Source organism: Spermophilus citellus (genome assembly GCF_964194105.1).
Source record: "Spermophilus citellus genome assembly, chromosome: 7".
Taxonomy (NCBI): Eukaryota; Metazoa; Chordata; class Mammalia; order Rodentia; family Sciuridae; genus Spermophilus; species Spermophilus citellus.
This window is the reverse complement of record NC_138188.1, coordinates 57,978,206-57,993,518: the sequence shown is the minus strand read 5'-3', so window position 1 is coordinate 57,993,518 and position 15,313 is coordinate 57,978,206.

Below are 15,313 nucleotides of genomic sequence, written 5' to 3'. Positions count from 1 at the left end.
ATACAGAAGAAAAAAACACAGATCAAAATCCCTGATGGGGATCAATACAAAAATATTTAATAAAATACCACCAAACTTCCAACCACATATTAAAAAGAATATATACTATGACCAATTGGGAATTATCACTAGACTACAAGGATGGTTCAACATACTAGTAATTCAATCAATTTAATACACTACATGAAATCAGAAAGGATTAAAACCATATGATAAACTCATTTGTTGCAGGAAAAAAAATCACTTGACAAACCCAATATACATTCATGATAGAAACACACAGAAATCTAAGAATGGAAAGAAACTATTTAAACATAATAAAATCATATAAAAATTCTGCAGTAAGTATTATTCTCTCTGATGGAAGACTGAAAAATTTTCCTGTAATATTATGGAAAGAAAAGTATACATGTTCATACATACAGACAGACAGACATGTTCGTGGATTAGAAGACTTGTTCATATGTTTGTACTACATGTTGGTTGACATGAGGTGCACCCCAAAAGCTCATGTGTGAGACAATGCAAGAAATTTAGAGGTAAGTTGAGAATTTTAACCTAATCAGTTCTTTAATCCTCTAATAAGGATTAACTGGGTAGTAACTGTAGGCAGGTATTCTGTAGCTGATTAGAGGTGAGGTGTGTCTTTGTAGTATATATTTTGTTCTCGGTGAGTGGAACTTTCTCTTTCTGCTTTCTGGTGGCTACTTTCCTCCTGAGCCACTTTCCTCCATCACATTCTTTCACCATGATATTCTGCTACATAGGAAATTGTTGAGAGCCACAGCCAAAGGGGCCCCAGCAAACTTCCAGCTGCCAGCAAACTTCCAGTTGCCAGCTGATGATTGGCTCACAGCGGCCCCAGCAACATCTAGCTGATTGGATCCTCTGCGGTGATGTTCATTGGGCTGTTTCCCTGCCCTTTCAGACCACGGAGCTGCTCATTGGGGGACTTCCTTGGCTCCGCCCACGCGAACCTGCCAATCGGCCTCAAGAGCAGGAGGATTGTGGGAGGTAGTGAGACTTGTGTGGGTGAGAGGCTTGTGAAAGCCGGTGGTGGCAGTTAGGCTCTGAGGGTTTTTTCCTGAGGAGCTGTTTTGTTTGGTGTTTGTAGTTCTAAAAATAAAGTTCGTTTCTTTTGACAAGTGGCTCCTGAATTGTGCCCAGCCAGACTGCGGCAGGAAATAGAGCCAGCATTTATGGATTGAGTCCACAGCAATAGAGCCAGCATTTATGGATTGAGACCTCTAAAACTGTAAATAATTTTTTGCTCCTTTAAATGGTTCTTGTCAGGTCTTTTGGTCTCAGTATTGAAAAAGCTGACTAATTTGAGTTCTCTCTCTTCTTCTCTTCGTTAGCATGGCTAAAGGTCTGTTGATCTTATTTATTTTTTCGAAGAACCAACTTTTAGTTTTGTTAATTTTTTCAATAGTTTCTTTTGTTTCAATTTCATTGATTTCCGCTGTGATTTTAATTATTTCTTGCCTTCTGCTACATTTGCTGTTGTTTTGCTCTTCCTTTTCTAGGGCTTTGAGATGAAGTGTGAGCTCATTTATTTGTTGTTTTTTTTCTTTTTTTGAGGAATAACCACCAGGCGATGAATTTACCTCTTAAAACTGCTTTCATTGTGTCCCATAGATTCCGATATGTTGTGTCTGTATTTTCATTTATCTCTAAGAATTTTTTGATTTCCTCCTTTATGTCTTCTGTAACCCATTGATCATTCAGTAACATATTGTTCATTTTCCATGTGATGTAGGATTTTTCCTTCCTTCTTTTATCATTGATTTCCAGTTTCATTCCATTATGATCAGATAAAATGCATGGTATTATCTCCACCCCTTTATATTTACTGAGGGTTGCCCTATGGCATAATATATGGTCTATTTTTGAGAAGTATCCATGTGCTGCTGAGAAAAAAGTATATCCATTTGATGATGGTTGATATATTCTATATATGTCAGTTAAGTCTAGGTTATTGATTGTGGTATTGAGTTCTATAGTTTCTTTATTCAACTTTTGTTTGGAGGATCTGTCCAATGGTGAGAGAGGTGTGTTGAAGTCACCCATAATTATTGTGTTGTGGTCTATTTGATTCTTGAACTTGAGGAGAATTTGTTTTACGAATGTTGCAGCACCATTATTTGGTGCATATATATTGATAATTGTTATGTCTTGTTGGTGAATGGTTCCTTTTAACAGTATATAATGTCCTTCTTTATCCCTTTGGATTAACTTAGTCTTGAAGTCGATTTTATTCGATATGAGGATGGCCACCCCTGCTTGCTTACGAGGACTGTGTGCGTGGTATATTTTTTCCCATCCTTTCACCTTCAGCCTGTGTATGTCTTTTCCAATCAGATGTGTCTCCTGGAGGCAGCATATTGTTGGATTTGTTTTTTTAATCCATGATACCAGCCTATGTCGCTTTATTGGAGAGTTTACTCCATTAACATTCAGAGTTACTATTGATATATGGTTTGAACTTCCATCCATGTTTGATTATTTATCCTTTTTTTAAAAAAAAATTTAGTTTGTTTCTCCATGATTATCTTTCCCCTCGCCCTCTGTCTTTACCGAGGCACTTCCCACTGATGGTTTTGGTTATTGTTTTTCATTTCTTCCTCGTGTAGTGTTTTGCTCAAAATGCTTTGCAATGCTGGTTTTCTGGCTGCAAATTCTTTTAACTTTTGTTTATCATGAAAGATTTTTATTTCGTTGTCATACCTGAAGCTTAATTTTGCTGGATACAGAATTCTTGGTTGGCATCCATTGTCTTTCAGTGTTTGAAATACATTGTTCCATGACCTTCTTGCTTTCAGTGTCTGTAATGAAAAATCCGTTGTTAACCTTATTGGTTTACCCCTGAATGTAATCTGTCTCCTTTCTCTTGTAGCTTTTAATATTTTCTCTTTGTTCTGTATATTGGATATCTTCATAACAATGTGTCTTGGCGTTGGTCTACTGTGATTTTGTGTGCTCGGTGTCCTGTATGCATCTTCAATTTGTATATCTGTTTCCTTTTTTATTTCTGGAAAGTTTTCTGTAATTATTTCATTCAGCAGGTTACTCATTCCCTTGCTTTGAATCTCTGTACCTTCTTCTATCCCAATGACTCGTAAGTTTGGTTTTTTTATGTTATCCCATAACTCTTGGATGTTTTTCTCGTGATTTTTTACCAGCCTTTCTGAGTTGGCTAGACTCTTTCCAAGATGATATATTTTGTCTTCATTATGTGACGTTCTGGCTTCTACTTGCTCCACTCTGTTAGTGATACTCTCAATTGAGTTTTTAATTTGGTTTTTCCTTTCCTTCATTTCTAGAATTATTGTTGGATTATTTTTTATAATCTCTATCTCCTGATAAAGATGCTTAACTTCTTCTTTTATCTATTTATGTAATTCATTCTCAATGTGTTCTTTCGCTGCTTGAATTTGCTGTCTTGTATCCTCTTTAAGGTTCCATTCCATCTGTCTAAGGTGTTCCTTGAGTTCTTTATATGACCATTTTTCTGATGACTCTAATTACTAACATACGGGATGAAAAAGGCAATATCATAACAGATGCTACAGAAATACAGAAGACAATTAGAAATTATTTTGAAAACCTATATTCCAATAAAATAGAAGATAGTGAAGACATCGATAAATTTCTTAAGTCATATGATTTTCCCAGACTGAGTCAGGAGGATACACACAATTTGAACAGACCAATATTAATGGATGAAATTGAAGAAGCCATCAAAAGACTACCAACCAAGAAAAGTCCAGGACCGGATGGGTATACAGCGGAGTTTTACAAAACCTTTAAAGAAGAATTACTACCAATACTTTTCAAGTTATTTCAGGAAATAGAAAAAGAGGGAGCTCTTCCAGATTCATTCTATGAGGCCAACATCACCCTGATTCCGAAACCAGACAAAGACACCTCAAAGAAAGAAAACTACAGACCAATATCTCTAATGAACCTAGATGCAAAAATCCTCAATAAAATTCTGGCGAACCGAATACAAGAACACATCAAAAAAATTGTGCACCATGATCAAGTAGGATTCATCCATGGGATGCAAGGATGGTTCAATATACGGAAATCAATAAATGTTATTCACCACATCAATAGACTTAAAGATAAGAACCATATGATCATCTCGATAGACGAAGAGAAAGCATTCAACAAAGTACAGCATCCCTTTATGTTCAAAACATTAGAAAAACTAGGGATAACAGGAACTTATCTTGACATTGTAAAAGCTATCTATGCTAAGCCTCAGGCTAGCATCATTCTGAATGGACAAAAGTTAAAGGCATTCCCTCTAAAATCTGGAACAAGACAGGGATGCCCTCTATCACCACTTCTATTCAATATAGTTCTCGAAACACTGGCCAGAGCAATTAGACAGATGAAAGAAATTAAAGGCATAAAAATAGGAAAAGAAGAACTTAAATTATCACTATTTGAAGATGACATGATTCTATACCTAGAAGACCCAAAAGGGTCTACAAAGAAACTACTAGAAGTAATAAATGAATTCAGCAAAGTGGCAGGATATAAAATCAATACGCATAAATCAAAGGCATTTCTGTATATCAACGACAAAACTTCTGAAATGGAAATGAGGAAAAACACTCCATTCACAATATCCTCAAAAAAAATAACATACTTGGGAATCAACCTAACAAAAGAGGTGAAAGATTTATACAATGAAAACTACAGAACCCTAAAGAGAGAAGTAGAAGAAGATCTTAGAAGATGGAAAAATATACCCTGTTCATGGATAGGCAGAATTAACATCATCAAAATGGCGATATTACCAAAAGTTCTCTATAGGTTTAATGCAATGCCAATCAAAATCCCAACGGCATTTCTTGTAGAAATAGATAAAGCAATCATGAAATTCATATGGAAAAATAAAGATCCAGAATAGCAAAAGCAATTCTAAACAGGAAGTGTGAATCAGGCGGTATAGCGATACCAGATTTCAAACTATATTACAGAGCAATAGTGACAAAAACAGCATGGTACTGGTACCAAAACAGGCGGGTGGACCAATGGTACAGAATAGAGGACACAGAGACTAATCCACAAAGTTACAACTATCTTATATTTGATAATGGGGCTAAAAGCATGCAATGGAGGAAGGATAGCATCTTCAACAAATGGTGCTGGGAAAACTGGAAATCCATATGCAACAAAATGAAACTGAATCCCTTTCTCTCGCCATGCACAAAAGTTAACTCAAAATGGATCAAGGAGCTTGATATCAAATCAGAGACTCTGCGTCTGATAGAAGAAAAAGTTGGCTCCGATCTACATATTGTGGGGTTGGGCTCCAAATTCCTTAATAGGACACCCATAGCACAAGAGTTAATAACAAGAATCAACAAATGGGACTTACTTAAACTAAGAAGTTTTTTCTCAGCAAGAGAAACAATAAGAGAGGTAAATAGGGAGCCTACATCCTGGGAACAAATTTTTACTCCTCACACTTCAGATAGAGCCCTAATATCCAGAGTATACAAAGAACTCAAAAAATTAGACAATAAGATAACAAATAACCCAATCAACAAATGGGCCAAGGACCTGAACAGACACTTCTCAGAGGAGGATATACAATCAATCAACAAGTACATGAAAAAATGCTCACCATCTCTAGCAGTCAGAGAAATGCAAATCAAAACCACCCTAAGATACCATCTCCCTCCAGTAAGATTGGCAGCCACTATGAAGTCAAAGAACAACAAGTGCTGGCGAGGATGTGGAGAAAAGGGTACTCTTGTACATTGCTGGTGGGAGTGCAAATTGGTGAGGCCAATTTGGAAAGCAGTTTGGAGATTCCTGGGAAAGATGGGAATGGAACCACCATTTGACCCTGCTATTGCCCTTCTCAGACTATTCCCTGAAGACCTTAAAAGAGCATGCTATAGGGATACTGCCACATCGATGTTCATAGCAGCACAATTCATAATAGCTAGACTGTGGAACCAACCGAGATGCCCTTCAATAGATGAATGGATAAAAAAAAATGTGGCATCTATACACAATGGCGTACTATGCAGCAATAAAAATGACAAAATCATAGAATTGTCAGGGAAATGGATGGCACTAGAACAGATTATGCTTAGTGAAGCTAGCCAACCCCTAAAAACAAATACCAAATGTCTTCTTTGATATAATGAGAGCAACTATGAACAGAGCAGGGAGGAAGAGGAGGAAGAAAAGATTAACATTAAACAGAGACATGAGATGGGAGGGAAAGGGAGAGAAAAGGGAAATTGCATGGAAATGAAGGGAGACCCTCATTGCTATACAAAATTACATATAAGAGGTTGTGAGGGGAATGGGAAAATAAACAAGGAGAGAAATGAATTACAGTAGATGGGGTAGAGAGAGAAGATGGGAGGGGAGGGGAGGGGGGATAGTAGGGGATAGGAAAGGTAGCAGAATACAACAATTACTAATAGGGCATTATGTAAAATTGTGGATGTGTAAGCGACGTGATTCTGCAATCTGCATTTGGGGTAAAATTGGGGGTTCATAACCCACTTCAATCTAATGTATGAAATATGATATGTCAAGAGCTTTGTAATTTTGTGAACAACCAATTAAAAAAAAGAAAAGAAAAAAAAAGAAAAAAAATCTAAACAAACTGAAAAAAAATACACAAGGAAGATTTCTATGCATAGAGAACAATAAAAATCAATTTTAAGAAAAAAAAAAGAAAAAGCTGACTAAAACACTCTCCAAGCAATATATAGATACAATATAGTTGATTATCAAAATTAAAGTAGTATTTTCCCCAAAAATGGAAAAAAATATTCTGGAATTCTTATGAAGTTTCAAAGTTCTTATTTTAAAATACATCCTGAAAACACAGGAACCAAAACAGTGTGTCACAGACATAATGACAGAAAAATAGACCAATGTCATAGCATACAGAGACTAGAAATAAATTATCATGTATATGGTGATATGATGTTTGGCAAGGGAACCAAGATTACACAATGAGTGAAGAATTGTCTCTGGGATTTTGTTGAGAAAACTGGATATCCATATGTAAAAAAAAAACGAATTTTGACCCTGATCTTACAAGATTTACAAAAATTAAAACAATATAAATAATACCTAAATGGAAAACCTAAACCCACATAATGCCTACAAGGAAATATATATGAAAATTTTTAGAATATCATATTACAGAAAAATTTATTGAATAAGACACCAAAAACACAGGCAAAATAAGCAGAAGTTGAGAAGACCATATCAAGTTTAAAAACCTTTGTGAGTCAAAGGAAAAATTCAACAAAGTGAATAGGTGACCTATGAAGTGAGAGAAAATAATTGTAAAACATGGATCTGATAAGAGGTTAATATCAAGAGTGAAGAACAGTCCAATAGTCCTTGTGTATGTATGTGTGTATGTGTGAGCAAGAGCTTTCTGTTAATTTTACAAAATACCTGAGACACTGGATTTAAAAAGAGGAAAGGTTTATTTTGCAAAATTTCAGTCTATGGTTACTTGGCCCTATAAGAAGGCAATATATCATAACAAGAGTGCAGGATGGAGCAAGCTGAGCATCTCACTATGGCCAGGAAGCAGATCCCCTATAACCTAAAATCTACCATAAGGCCCAACTTCTTAAAGGTTCTATCACATTCCAAGAGTGCCAAGTAGAAGACCAAGATTATCATACATAGGCCTTTGTATGTGAACATTAGAAATTGACAAAAGATTTGAATATGAATTTCTCCAAAGATGATATTCAAATTGTCAAAAAATACATGGAAAGATACTCAACATTCCTAATCATTATAGAAATGCAAATATAAACCTCAGTGAAAGGATACCTCACTCCCACTGGAATGACTATTATCCAAAAAGCAGAGAATAACAAGTGTTGCTGATGATGTATATAAATTGGTATCGTTGTGCACTACTGGTAGGGTACAATTTCTGTGGAAAAGACTATACAGCTTTCTTTAAAAATTAAAAATGGAGTTATCATATGCTTCAACAATCCTACTTCTGGGTTGATAGCCAACATAATTGAACTCATGATCACTGAGAGGTAAATGCACACCTGTGTCCATGATAGTCCTATATACAAGCATAAAGAGATGGAAGCAATCCAATCATCCAACAATGTATAAGTGAATAAAAAAAATGTGAAACATGCATACAATATAATGTTTTTCAGCCTGTAAAAGTAAGAAAATCCTGCCACATTCTACAATAAGAATTAATTTTAAGGACATTGTGTTTAGTAAAATAAACTTGTCACAAAAATGTGAATACTATTATGTTTCCAATTACATAAAATAGATTTACAGATCAAAAAGTAGAATGATGGTTACCAAGGACACATGGGAGGGTAAAGGGTAGTTATTGTTTAATAGTATACAGCTATTATATATTGGATTTGAAGAATGAAAATACTTCTAAAATATTAATTTCAATATATGCAACACCCCTGTACTGTATATTTTAAAATGATCCTGATGGTATATATCTTTATCTATCCCACCTCAAATTTATCATCTTGACACAAGGATTATTTTGAGCTAAAGACATTTGCAACAGATGCAGAAAGATGCTTTGCCAGAACTTTCTTAATCTGACTTAGCTGGCTATCTATGAACTTCTGAAACCATGATCCCCCAAATAAACGTTTCCTTCTCCAGTTGTTCTTGTCAGGTCTTTTAGTCATAGCAGCAAAAAAGCTTGCTAAAACAATCATATTAATTTTTTACTTTTCAGAGAACAGAAGAAAGTTTTATTCTTAATTTATTATTAATGAAAGTGGATCGAATTGCAAGTACTGTCCTAGACATGGGTCATTTCCACCATATAACTTCTTACATGGAGTCTGCCACTTCCACCACTGTAGCATTGGTTTCCCTTGTAATTTTTAGAATAGAGGATATTTAAGACTTAATTTTTTCTAATAGCAAAAATACCTATAGCCCATCCCAAAGAAGTGATAATGAAGTCCTTCCTGCTCAGATTACTTGTTTGGCCCACCCGTGTCCCAACCCTTCCCCCTTACATTCCATCACCAAAACTATTAAAAGGGAAACACATTCACCCTTCAATGGATTCCACCTCTTGGGTCCCCTTCTTCCTCCGGGAGAAGTCTTTTCTGCTGTCCTTTAATAAACTTCTAATTTCTACTCTGAAAAAAAAAACCTAAAACTACTTTTCCCATTTTTTCCTACTTAAATACATTATTAAATGTTTTGTGTGTGCATGTTCATGTATGTGCTCATACCTGTTTACAGGTGTGTGTATGAATTCCTAATGGTTATGTCTGCTTTACTCTTGAATAAAACCTTAGAATTTACTCAAATACCAGGCCCAGGGCATCATGCATTGTAGGTGAATACTCTACCACTGAACTATGGCCACAGTTGTATCAATGGCTCTGTTCTTCTAAAACTTGGTCTTTGTGAATACTTCTCCTCTCATCACACTCCAAATCACTTTTTCTTCCTCTTTTCCACTAGCCCTAGTTTTACTAAAAGTTCAACAAACTTGCTAGTCCCTGAGACCATTATTATTCCTTGTTGGATCTATTACTCCTTTCAACACATCTGCAAATTATTACTTTATTATACTCTCTTAAATTAGACTTTTGAATATAAAACCCAGAAAGAAAAGAATATATGAATTAGTTATATATTTTTTCCTTCCACTTCTTAGATTAGAATGGACCCAAGGATCAGATTTTACCTTACAATGAATGGTAATCAATTCCTTGCTGGCAAAGTTATTCATCAAGAACATTGTTCTTATTTTCTACCACTATCTTTGTTCTTCACATTTTCTTTTGCTTTGACATCATTAGAATTTTAGTGTAAAAATAAAAAATCTTCCTGTTTGGTTGTCCTTACACTTTTCTAAGATGAAATTATTTTCATCACTCAGTTTTCTAAGAGACCAAAATTTTCCTGTATCAGTCACATTTTCATTTGCTTCCTTATGAATTATATGTAGGTATACATATAACTTCTAGATCTGCTTAAATACAATGATAAGTAGGATTTCATGAGGGAAGGAATAAAAGGTCTAGATGAAAGAAATATTTATATTTATTATTTTTGTTTAATTTAGCTTTTTCCTTTTTGTGGGACTGGGGAATGAACCCAGGGTTGCTTGATCCCTGAGCTACATCCCCAACCCTTTTTATTTTTTTATTCTAGAACAGGTCTCATTAAGTTTCCAAGGCTGGCCTTGAACTTGCCATTCTCTTGCCTCAATATTCCAAGTTACAGGGATTAGAGGCATTTGTAACCACATCTGGATGGGTCAATTTAGATTTTTATTACCCAAGTTGTATTTAATGTCTTTATATCAAATACTACTGTCACACTTCACTCAAAAATGCTTTGTAAAAACAAACATGCCTATAGTCAATAACTTTAAACTACTATAATTGAATATGATGAAACCTGGATATTCTGAGAGTTCAAGTTAGGAAAAGAGCAGCTGTTCTGATTGATGGGCATAATGCTGTGCATATACACCCTATGCCCTTCAATTGTATTGCAACTATTATTAGATAAAGAAAAAAATGATGTTTTTGGCTGGGATGAAATTTTTCTGACTTCTTTGGAGAAAATAAATTTCTTTTTTCTAGCTGAAGCCGAGCTTGTGCTTAGCTGTCAGCAAACAAAGCTATGTCTCCTGTCAGTATTTATGACAATATTAAATTTCCCATGAGTTATCTATTATAGTATAAATCAATTCTTCTCAAAATTTAATTTAATTGCAAATGGCATTTTGTGTTTTCCAATAGGTAGTTTACACTTATTTTGTTGTTAAAATAGGAAATAATCAGACTTCTTCTCAATGACATGAGGATAGTTTCAATATTATCTAAAGTTAATTAATTTAGAATCAGAAATATAAATCTACATGTGATTTACATTTTCTAAAATCATTTTCAGTTTAATATTGTAAACTCCAATTGAAAGAAGAGCATTAAGTAGGCTCAAGTATTTAATGAGCAATGCTGAAACATTTTGCTACCATTATAAACACATGAAAATTGTTCCTGTTTCCTTCATCTTCTATTTTAGAATAAAATTAATGTTCATTAGAACTGAAAGTCTTGTATGTTTAATCAGTATCATATAATTAGCACGAGCTTCTCATGTATTGCCATATGTCTAACTAATTTGTAAACAGTGACCTGATGAATTGTAGCATTTTAAAAGGCAACTCTCTTAAGAGATTCTATGTTTAAATGAAAAGACCAGCCCGTGGATTATTGTCTATTGACTACTGTTAAGAACTAAACATTATAATGCGATATATTTATAATGTAATGTAATTAAATATCTTTTATGATATTATTTGGAAGGGAATGGCATCCGCAGGGTGGTAGATAGTAGTTTCCAGTGCCTGTCTCCTCACAGAAAAATCAATTTGAATAACTATCCTTGTGCAACAATATCTTTACGATAGTAAAAATCCAGATGGATGTTTACAACACAGAAATAAGAAAAGACACATTAAAGAAGGTAGTAAGAACCATTTCATGTTATCCACAAAACTCCTTTCCCATTCTTTAAGCTCCAGGCCTTCCCCTCCAGGCTTATGCATCAGGCCAGTCTGCTCAAAAATTCCAGCAGCAAGATTGTGCATGGACACCACAACTGGCCTCCCCCCAAACCCTGGATGGGTTGAGTATTGATGGGATTTCCCTGATGAAGTCATTCTGTGAACACTGAAAGAATGTCTTTCCTCCTCAAAATTCAGGCACCAATTCAAGGTCATAGGATCACAGATAGTTGAGGAAAAATGGCTTCATGAAAAGAACACAATATCAGTAACCAACCCTAAAGAAGTGGATATCTTCAAACTGCCCGACAAAGGTTCAAAAATACTCATCTTTAAGTAGCTCAAAGAGCTAAAAAGAAAACCACCAACAAAACTGGTCAGGTTCAACAGAGCTGAAATATCAAATGTAAATGGTAAATTCAAAATTGGGCTAAGATAGGACACCAAGAAACTAGGAGACTCCACAAAAAACAAAATTGTTAGCTGAGCCTTCACCAATTACAGCAGAGCCTGGATGCATAATGCCTTCCTTAGGTTCTGTAAAGCTTTGGGCATCATGGGAAAACTGACAAAGTGTTGAAATCTATAACCCCAGACCTCATTTTATCAGAGACCACAGGGACTCTCTTGTTTGCCCAGTGGTAAACTACGCCAGTGTTCCTAATGCTACAGTAACTACCACCAAAATGTGAATTGTGAATTAATGAGGGAGATTTGGCATTTACTGCATTTGAGGGAGCCAGAGGTGCCCTGTTATAACTTAATTGACCTATAAAACCAACCACAACTAACAAAACCTTGGTGAGGTAGTACTTTTAATGAGAAGCATCCCCAGGTGACCATGAAAATAAGGAACATACTGTTGTCAGCCCTATATTTGTATGGTAGAAATTGAGTTCATGCAACAATGATATTAATGCATCTAAGCTGATGAACATCAGTGTCATTAACATCTAAGTGAAGAAAAGGTGCAATGTGCTCATGAGGGCAATCCAGGTTTCACTCAAATATGGGATGAACTATTTGATACTTAGAAAGTTGGTACGTGGTGGATATTGCACATTAGGTGTGCTTAGGGTGCCCCTGAATATCACATCCCCTATGAAAATGAAAAGTGCCATTGGGCCAATAGCCCAACCTTGTACCTCAGGCTTGCTAATGAACAGCCAGGTGGTATAACTGATTCTGAGTAAATTTAAGTTCTTTATGAGATTTTTTGGTACTAAACATGATATTAGTTCTTATGAAAAAAGAAAACCTATCTCTGACCATGGCAAACATTGACATCTCCATTTCAACTGCTCTTAGCAACTCAGATATTCCCCAACTCCCTCAGGAAAATTATTTAAACAACAGAATTGACCTAGATTCTTTAGTTCAATTTAGAGAAGTGTGTATTATTGCCAATACATTTGGCTGTGCTACCTGGATAAATAGTTCAGGTATTCTAGAAACGCAAGTAGAGGAGACCTGGAAGGAGGCCCTCTGACTGCAGATAGTGGAAATATCTGAAGTATCTTTCTTTAGCAACTTACCTGGATCACTAGGATCCTGAGTGAGTCTCAGTTCGAGAGAGGCCTGATTATGCATTTTGTGGTAGTGGTCTTCCTGGGCCTAGTAAAATGTATTCTGAAATTGTATTGCACTGACATTATGTCATTTGATATGTTATGTCTGAGGAGACAAAACTCTGCTTCCAAATCAAATGGGTCAATGTGCTTATGAAATGGACTAGCTTTGCTAAGTAGGATCCTGTGGAGAGGTGTAATGCAGGAGGACAGGGCCCTGGATGACTTTGGCCATCCCAGGCCCCTGCTGCAATTTGTAGCTTTCAGAAAAATTGTAGAATGTGCTAAGAATTCACTATACTAAAATGAATTAGAAACCGTTTGTAGGAGTTTGTCCTACACCTTCCTAAAACTGAATGTCCTGCAACCTTTGGCTTAATGATCCAAACAGAGCAGTGTTCTTTGGTCTGTGATATGGTGATGTGGGGTAGGCCTTGGATTATGCCTTGGAGAATTGGCTTCTGTGAATCTAAGTTTCTGTTGATTCTTGCTACCTATCTATGAGTAACAAAGTTGTGTTGCCTGATTTGTGCAACTATTTGGTCTCACCAGACTAGACCTAAGAATACAAATTATAGAGGTGATGACTGTGGTGGTAGTGGGTCTGCTTTTATCCCCTATCAGAGTTGAGAATCCTTTCAATGAATTGACTGCTATAATAATTTCTCTATGTGTATGGAAATGCCATGCTGTAAAACTTAAATATATACCATTTTTATTTTTTTATTTGATATGAAGGATTTATTGTTCATTTTTAATTAAAATAATATATTTTAATCACACAGTATATTCAAAACATTATTTCAAACAATAATCAATGTATAACTAATGATTAAAGAATAAATTAAAAATCTTCAGATCTGATCTCTATTATATTATTTTTTAAAATTTATTTATTTTAATTAGGTACATATGACAGCAGAAGGCATTTTGATTCATTGCACACAACTGCAGGTCAACTTTTCATTTTTGTACATGATGTACCATAGCACCATATGTGCAGTCATACATATGCATATACCTACGGTAATGATGACTATCTCATTCCACCATCTTTCCTGCTCTCATTTCTCCTCCCTGCTCCTCCCTCCCCTTTTCCCAAAGTTCCTCCATTTTTCCCATTCCCCCTGCCACTTATGGATCAGCATTCATTTATCAGAGAGAACATTCAACCTTTAGTTTTTGGGGATTGGCGTACTTTGCATAGCATGATACTTACTCCCCATCTCCATCCATTTACCTGTAAATGCCATAATTTTATTCTCTTTTAATGCTGAGTAATATTCCATAGTGTATATACATCACATTTCATTTACCCGTTCATTTACTGAAGGGCATCTAGGTTGCTTCCACAGTTTAGCTATTGTGAATCGAGCTGCTATAATTATTGATGTGGCTGCATTACTACAGTAAGCTGACTTTAAGTCCTTTGGATATAGGCAGAGGAATGGGATAGCCGGGTCAAATGGTGGTTGCATTCCAAGTTTTCTAAGTACCTCCATACTGCTTTCCAGATTGGTTGCATCAATTTGCAGTCCCACCAGCAATGTATGAGTGTTCCTTTTCCCCCATATACTCACCAACATTTATTGTTGTCCATATTCTTTTTTTTTCAACCCCTATCTCTCACCATGCAAAAAACTTAACTCAAAATGTATCAAGGACCTAGGAATTAAACCAGAGGCTCTGTGTCTAATAGAAGAAAAAGTAGGCCCTAATCTTCATCATGTGGGATTAGGCTCCAACTTCCTTAATAAGACTCCTATAGCACAAGAATTAAAAACAAGAATCAATAAATAGGATGAATTCAAACTAAAAAGTTTTTTTTCTCAGAAAAGCAAACAATTTGTGAAGTGAACAGAAAGCCTACATCCTGGGAGCAAATTATTACCTCTCACACATCAGATACAGCACTAATCTCTAGGGTATATAAAGAACTCAAGGAGCTAAGCACCAAAAAAAAAAAAATAATCCAATCAATAATGGGCATATTTTTGTGACCTGAACAGACACTTCTCAGAAGAGGATATAAAATCAATCAGCAAATATATGAAAAAATGCTCATCATCTCTAGTAATCAGAGTAATGCAAATCAAAACTACTCTAAGATATCATCTCATTCCAGTCAGAATGGAAGCTATAATGAAGACAAACAACAATAAGTGTTGGCAAGGATGTGGGGAAA